This window comes from Mytilus californianus, unplaced genomic scaffold (genome assembly GCF_021869535.1).
Source record: "Mytilus californianus isolate M0D057914Y unplaced genomic scaffold, xbMytCali1.0.p SCAF_6, whole genome shotgun sequence".
In the NCBI taxonomy this organism is placed as follows: Eukaryota; Metazoa; Mollusca; class Bivalvia; order Mytilida; family Mytilidae; genus Mytilus; species Mytilus californianus.
The window spans coordinates 46,770,797-46,777,828 of record NW_026262712.1 but is presented as its reverse complement, the minus strand read 5'-3'; positions in this window follow the sequence as shown (position 1 = coordinate 46,777,828).

Below are 7,032 nucleotides of genomic sequence, written 5' to 3'. Positions count from 1 at the left end.
GGAGTCCCCGCCCGAAAAGAAAGAAATAGTCTAACTCCAAGATACTACATTCCTGCATCACGTGATTTTTGCCACGTGGAGCTTACATTAGAATGAATACCGAATATGGAAAGTGAAACTACAGTTCAAAACATAAAGTCCGAAGGCACATAGAAGAAAAAGAAGGATTTTTGTTTGCAAAGGGTGCCGGGGTAATCTTCTCTGTGTTCATAATATACACGAAATATTTGCCACTGCCCCTTGTCTGTTCTATAAATTGTAATCCTGAGTTTTCTATCTGTTACATGCCAAGAAATCCTCGCTAAAAATTCCGGTGGACCTCTTACGGCACCTATTAGTAGTTAAAGATTTGATTTCATTCAACAAATTAATTTATGACCTGCAAGTACGTGTCGCTTAGAACACGGCCATATACCAAATGGTCAATATTAATCATCCATGTAATTTGCTCTATGGGATGTTTGCAAAATTTCAACGGAGGCAATTTCTTGGCATGACGAGACAGCATCTCAGCGATAAAAGAATATGTTTGAAAGAACTATGCACTTGGCTACCTTTTTTTCTTCAATTCGTTTTAAAACGTCTTGGCTTCTTCAACTTGAATAATAGAAAATAAAACTATATATCAAACGAAAACTGGATAAAGTGAGAAACAAGTTTCTTTCATTAGTGAAAATTACTGCTTCATTGCTTATCTCAGAGTTCGAACCCTACACGTGGTAGCTTGGTTCGACTCCAATCTTAATTGACTAGGATTGACAGTTTCCTTGCCGAAGGTCAGTGGTTCTCTCCGGGCGTCCCAGCTTTCTACACACAAAAAAAGCTGGTCACCATGAAATAGAAAATAATGATAAAAGTGGCGTTAAAGACCAACAATGAATACATCAATCATTGTATATCTTAGACGTTTCAAACACATCTCGTAGTTTTTTTAAACACGAATCTATTTTTTTTAAATTGAATTTGACAATAGCAATTTTCCCGCATCGTATAATGGTGAATCCGGATAACACTGTAATATGTGCCGTTGGACATGAAAAAGCTTAACCTCTTATAATTTTGAATAACTAGGAGAATAGATGAATTTTAAAGCAGAACTATTTTAAATATTTGTCAGCTATTTTAAGGGAAAGCAATAAGTATTGAGCAGATAGTTAAGATTTCCGAGGATAAGGCAACATTAAAGGGACCTGTCTTTAAAGGTTGGTGTGTCCATCATATTACATATGTGGCAACCTTTTGTTAAAGGCTTAATACAAATTAAACTTTTAAAAGTTATTCAAGTTCCATTACTAACTTAATGTCGACACCTTATAATGTAGAATATCTATTTTAAACAGAAAAGGGTAATTTCTATGTCAAAAGATTGCAAAATTTCTGAGAATGAATAGAACAGTCCCTATTCGAATGCAGCATTCGCTAACTTAGTAGACATGTCTTTGACAAGCAATACTTTGAACCACTGACAGTGTCTTTAACGATCCCATGCGCAAAAATGACAAAATTAAAAAAACAGAGTATTGTCCCTGCTAAACTGAAGAGTGTAGGTTTCAGCTGGAGAGTTCCCGATGAAGACATTTTTTTTTTTTCAGTTAAAAAATTTGAGGTACACAGTCTACAAAATGAAACAAAAGTTGAAAATATGATGCTCGTCTTGGCGTATACTCAAAAATGTACTTATTTGGGACTGCTTAGACATGAAATGATGTCACAAGACACATGCGACCAGTCACGGCTTTTATAGAACGAGTTGCCCCTCAATCATACACCTTTGACACATAGTCCCACAATGCCCTAATGTTCTAAAGCATAATAAAAAATATCTTAAAAAAAATCCACTATAAAAGAAATAACATAACTAATAATTTTAAACATAAAATTTTATATGAAAAAAAACCCACAGATATTAAAGTTTACATTCATTACAAATGACAGGAACTATGTTTGTAGACAATCGATTACGAGCGACCAAACAGGTCATTTTTGAAAATCAGATCATTTCGTCTTTTTCTATTTAGTTCTTTGGGTCTCTTTTTTTGCTTTTTTTCCACTTTATTATTCATGACATGAAAGTTTAACCTTAACTTCATGTTCTAAAACATATACGTGAGCACTGTGCTTCAATGAAAAAATATGGGGTAAACGTCAATGAGACAGCCACCTAGTGACAGAAATAACCAAAAGACATGTGCTCAGTTTGACGGTAAACCAGATATATGCGAGATTCCCTCACGTGATAAAGGAAGAAAGATCATTCACAATTTGTCTTACATTTGTTTTTCTCTCTTTTAATTAAATAAAAAAAAAAAACTTTCGAATGTTGAGTTCATAAGATAAAAATATTCCCTGTGGAACACTCCCCCCCCCCCTTTCTTTTTTTGGTGCTCTCCAATTTCAACCCCCAAATAAGGCTTTCCAATCTAATTAAAATTAAAATCTTGCTTTCTAACCAATCTATTCATGTACCGGACCGGGAACTTTCTTTATTTAATAAGAAAATCTACAGTGCCGTTATATAAATGCATGTTGTCTGCTTGGAGTCCCCGCCCGAAAAGAAAGAAATAGTCTAACTCCAAGATACTACATTCCTGCATCACGTGATTTTTGCCACGTGGAGCTTACATTAGAATGAATACCGAATATGGAAAGTGAAACTACAGTTCAAAACATAAAGTCCGAAGGCACATAGAAGAAAAAGAAGGATTTTTGTTTGCAAAGGGTGCCGGGGTAATCTTCTCTGTGTTCATAATATACACGAAATATTTGCCACTGCCCCTTGTCTGTTCTATAAATTGTAATCCTGAGTTTTCTATCTGTTACATGCCAAGAAATCCTCGCTAAAAATTCCGGTGGACCTCTTACGGCACCTATTAGTAGTTAAAGATTTGATTTCATTCAACAAATTAATTTATGACCTGCAAGTACGTGTCGCTTAGAACACGGCCATATACCAAATGGTCAATATTAATCATCCATGTAATTTGCTCTATGGGATGTTTGCAAAATTTCAACGGAGGCAATTTCTTGGCATGACGAGACAGCATCTCAGCGATAAAAGAATATGTTTGAAAGAACTATGCACTTGGCTACCTTTTTTTCTTCAATTCGTTTTAAAACGTCTTGGCTTCTTCAACTTGAATAATAGAAAATAAAACTATATATCAAACGAAAACTGGATAAAGTGAGAAACAAGTTTCTTTCATTAGTGAAAATTACTGCTTCATTGCTTATCTCAGAGTTCGAACCCTACACGTGGTAGCTTGGTTCGACTCCAATCTTAATTGACTAGGATTGACAGTTTCCTTGCCGAAGGTCAGTGGTTCTCTCCGGGCGTCCCAGCTTTCTACACACAAAAAAAGCTGGTCACCATGAAATAGAAAATAATGATAAAAGTGGCGTTAAAGACCAACAATGAATACATCAATCATTGTATATCTTAGACGTTTCAAACACATCTCGTAGTTTTTTTAAACACGAATCTATTTTTTTTAAATTGAATTTGACAATAGCAATTTTCCCGCATCGTATAATGGTGAATCCGGATAACACTGTAATATGTGCCCGTTGGACATGAAAAAGCTTAACCTCTTATAATTTTGAATAACTAGGAGAATAGATGAATTTTAAAGCAGAACTATTTTAAATATTTGTCAGCTATTTTAAGGGAAAGCAATAAGTATTGAGCAGATAGTTAAGATTTCCGAGGATAAGGCAACATTAAAGGGACCTGTCTTTAAAGGTTGGTGTGTCCATCATATTACATATGTGGCAACCTTTTGTTAAAGGCTTAATACAAATTAAACTTTTAAAAGTTATTCAAGTTCCATTACTAACTTAATGTCGACACCTTATAATGTAGAATATCTATTTTAAACAGAAAAGGGTAATTTCTATGTCAAAAGATTGCAAAATTTCTGAGAATGAATAGAACAGTCCCTATTCGAATGCAGCATTCGCTAACTTAGTAGACATGTCTTTGACAAGCAATACTTTGAACCACTGACAGTGTCTTTAACGATCCCATGCGCAAAAATGACAAAATTAAAAAAACAGAGTATTGTCCCTGCTAAACTGAAGAGTGTAGGTTTCAGCTGGAGAGTTCCCGATGAAGACATTTTTTTTTTTTCAGTTAAAAAATTTGAGGTACACAGTCTACAAAATGAAACAAAAGTTGAAAATATGATGCTCGTCTTGGCGTATACTCAAAAATGTACTTATTTGGGACTGCTTAGACATGAAATGATGTCACAAGACACATGCGACCAGTCACGGCTTTTATAGAACGAGTTGCCCCTCAATCATACACCTTTGACACATAGTCCCACAATGCCCTAATGTTCTAAAGCATAATAAAAAATATCTTAAAAAAAATCCACTATAAAAGAAATAACATAACTAATAATTTTAAACATAAAATTTTATATGAAAAAAAACCCACAGATATTAAAGTTTACATTCATTACAAATGACAGGAACTATGTTTGTAGACAATCGATTACGAGCGACCAAACAGGTCATTTTTGAAAATCAGATCATTTCGTCTTTTTCTATTTAGTTCTTTGGGTCTCTTTTTTTGCTTTTTTTCCACTTTATTATTCATGACATGAAAGTTTAACCTTAACTTCATGTTCTAAAACATATACGTGAGCACTGTGCTTCAATGAAAAAATATGGGGTAAACGTCAATGAGACAGCCACCTAGTGACAGAAATAACCAAAAGACATGTGCTCAGTTTGACGGTAAACCAGATATATGCGAGATTCCCTCACGTGATAAAGGAAGAAAGATCATTCACAATTTGTCTTACATTTGTTTTTCTCTCTTTTAATTAAATAAAAAAAAAAAACTTTCGAATGTTGAGTTCATAAGATAAAAATATTCCCTGTGGAACACTCCCCCCCCCCCTTTCTTTTTTTGGTGCTCTCCAATTTCAACCCCCAAATAAGGCTTTCCAATCTAATTAAAATTAAAATCTTGCTTTCTAACCAATCTATTCATGTACCGGACCGGGAACTTTCTTTATTTAATAAGAAAATCTACAGTGCCGTTATATAAATGCATGTTGTCTGCTTGGAGTCCCCGCCCGAAAAGAAAGAAATAGTTTTCTATCTGTTACATGCCAAGAAATCCTCGCTAAAAATTCCGGTGGACCTCTTACGGCACCTATTAGTAGTTAAAGATTTGATTTCATTCAACAAATTAATTTATGACCTGCAAGTACGTGTCGCTTAGAACACGGCCATATACCAAATGGTCAATATTAATCATCCATGTAATTTGCTCTATGGGATGTTTGCAAAATTTCAACGGAGGCAATTTCTTGGCATGACGAGACAGCATCTCAGCGATAAAAGAATATGTTTGAAAGAACTATGCACTTGGCTACCTTTTTTTCTTCAATTCGTTTTAAAACGTCTTGGCTTCTTCAACTTGAATAATATAAAATAAAACTATATATCAAACGAAAACTGGATAAAGTGAGAAACAAGTTTCTTTCATTAGTGAAAATTACTGCTTCATTGCTTATCTCAGAGTTCGAACCCTACACGTGGTAGCTTGGTTCGACTCCAATCTTAATTGACTAGGATTGACAGTTTCCTTGCCGAAGGTCAGTGGTTCTCTCCGGGCGTCCCAGCTTTCTACACACAAAAAAAGCTGGTCACCATGAAATAGAAAATAATGATAAAAGTGGCGTTAAAGACCAACAATGAATACATCAATCATTGTATATCTTAGACGTTTCAAACACATCTCGTAGTTTTTTTAAACACGAATCTATTTTTTTTAAATTGAATTTGACAATAGCAATTTTCCCGCATCGTATAATGGTGAATCCGGATAACACTGTAATATGTGCCGTTGGACATGAAAAAGCTTAACCTCTTATAATTTTGAATAACTAGGAGAATAGATGAATTTTAAAGCAGAACTATTTTAAATATTTGTCAGCTATTTTAAGGGAAAGCAATAAGTATTGAGCAGATAGTTAAGATTTCCGAGGATAAGGCAACATTAAAGGGACCTGTCTTTAAAGGTTGGTGTGTCCATCATATTACATATGTGGCAACCTTTTGTTAAAGGCTTAATACAAATTAAACTTTTAAAAGTTATTCAAGTTCCATTACTAACTTAATGTCGACACCTTATAATGTAGAATATCTATTTTAAACAGAAAAGGGTAATTTCTATGTCAAAAGATTGCAAAATTTCTGAGAATGAATAGAACAGTCCCTATTCGAATGCAGCATTCGCTAACTTAGTAGACATGTCTTTGACAAGCAATACTTTGAACCACTGACAGTGTCTTTAACGATCCCATGCGCAAAAATGACAAAATTAAAAAAACAGAGTATTGTCCCTGCTAAACTGAAGAGTGTAGGTTTCAGCTGGAGAGTTCCCGATGAAGACATTTTTTTTTTTTCAGTTAAAAAATTTGAGGTACACAGTCTACAAAATGAAACAAAAGTTGAAAATATGATGCTCGTCTTGGCGTATACTCAAAAATGTACTTATTTGGGACTGCTTAGACATGAAATGATGTCACAAGACACATGCGACCAGTCACGGCTTTTATAGAACGAGTTGCCCCTCAATCATACACCTTTGACACATAGTCCCACAATGCCCTAATGTTCTAAAGCATAATAAAAAATATCTTAAAAAAAATCCACTATAAAAGAAATAACATAACTAATAATTTTAAACATAAAATTTTATATGAAAAAAAACCCACAGATATTAAAGTTTACATTCATTACAAATGACAGGAACTATGTTTGTAGACAATCGATTACGAGCGACCAAACAGGTCATTTTTGAAAATCAGATCATTTCGTCTTTTTCTATTTAGTTCTTTGGGTCTCTTTTTTTGCTTTTTTTCCACTTTATTATTCATGACATGAAAGTTTAACCTTAACTTCATGTTCTAAAACATATACGTGAGCACTGTGCTTCAATGAAAAAATATGGGGTAAACGTCAATGAGACAGCCACCTAGTGACAGAAATAACCAAAAGACATGTGCTCAGTTT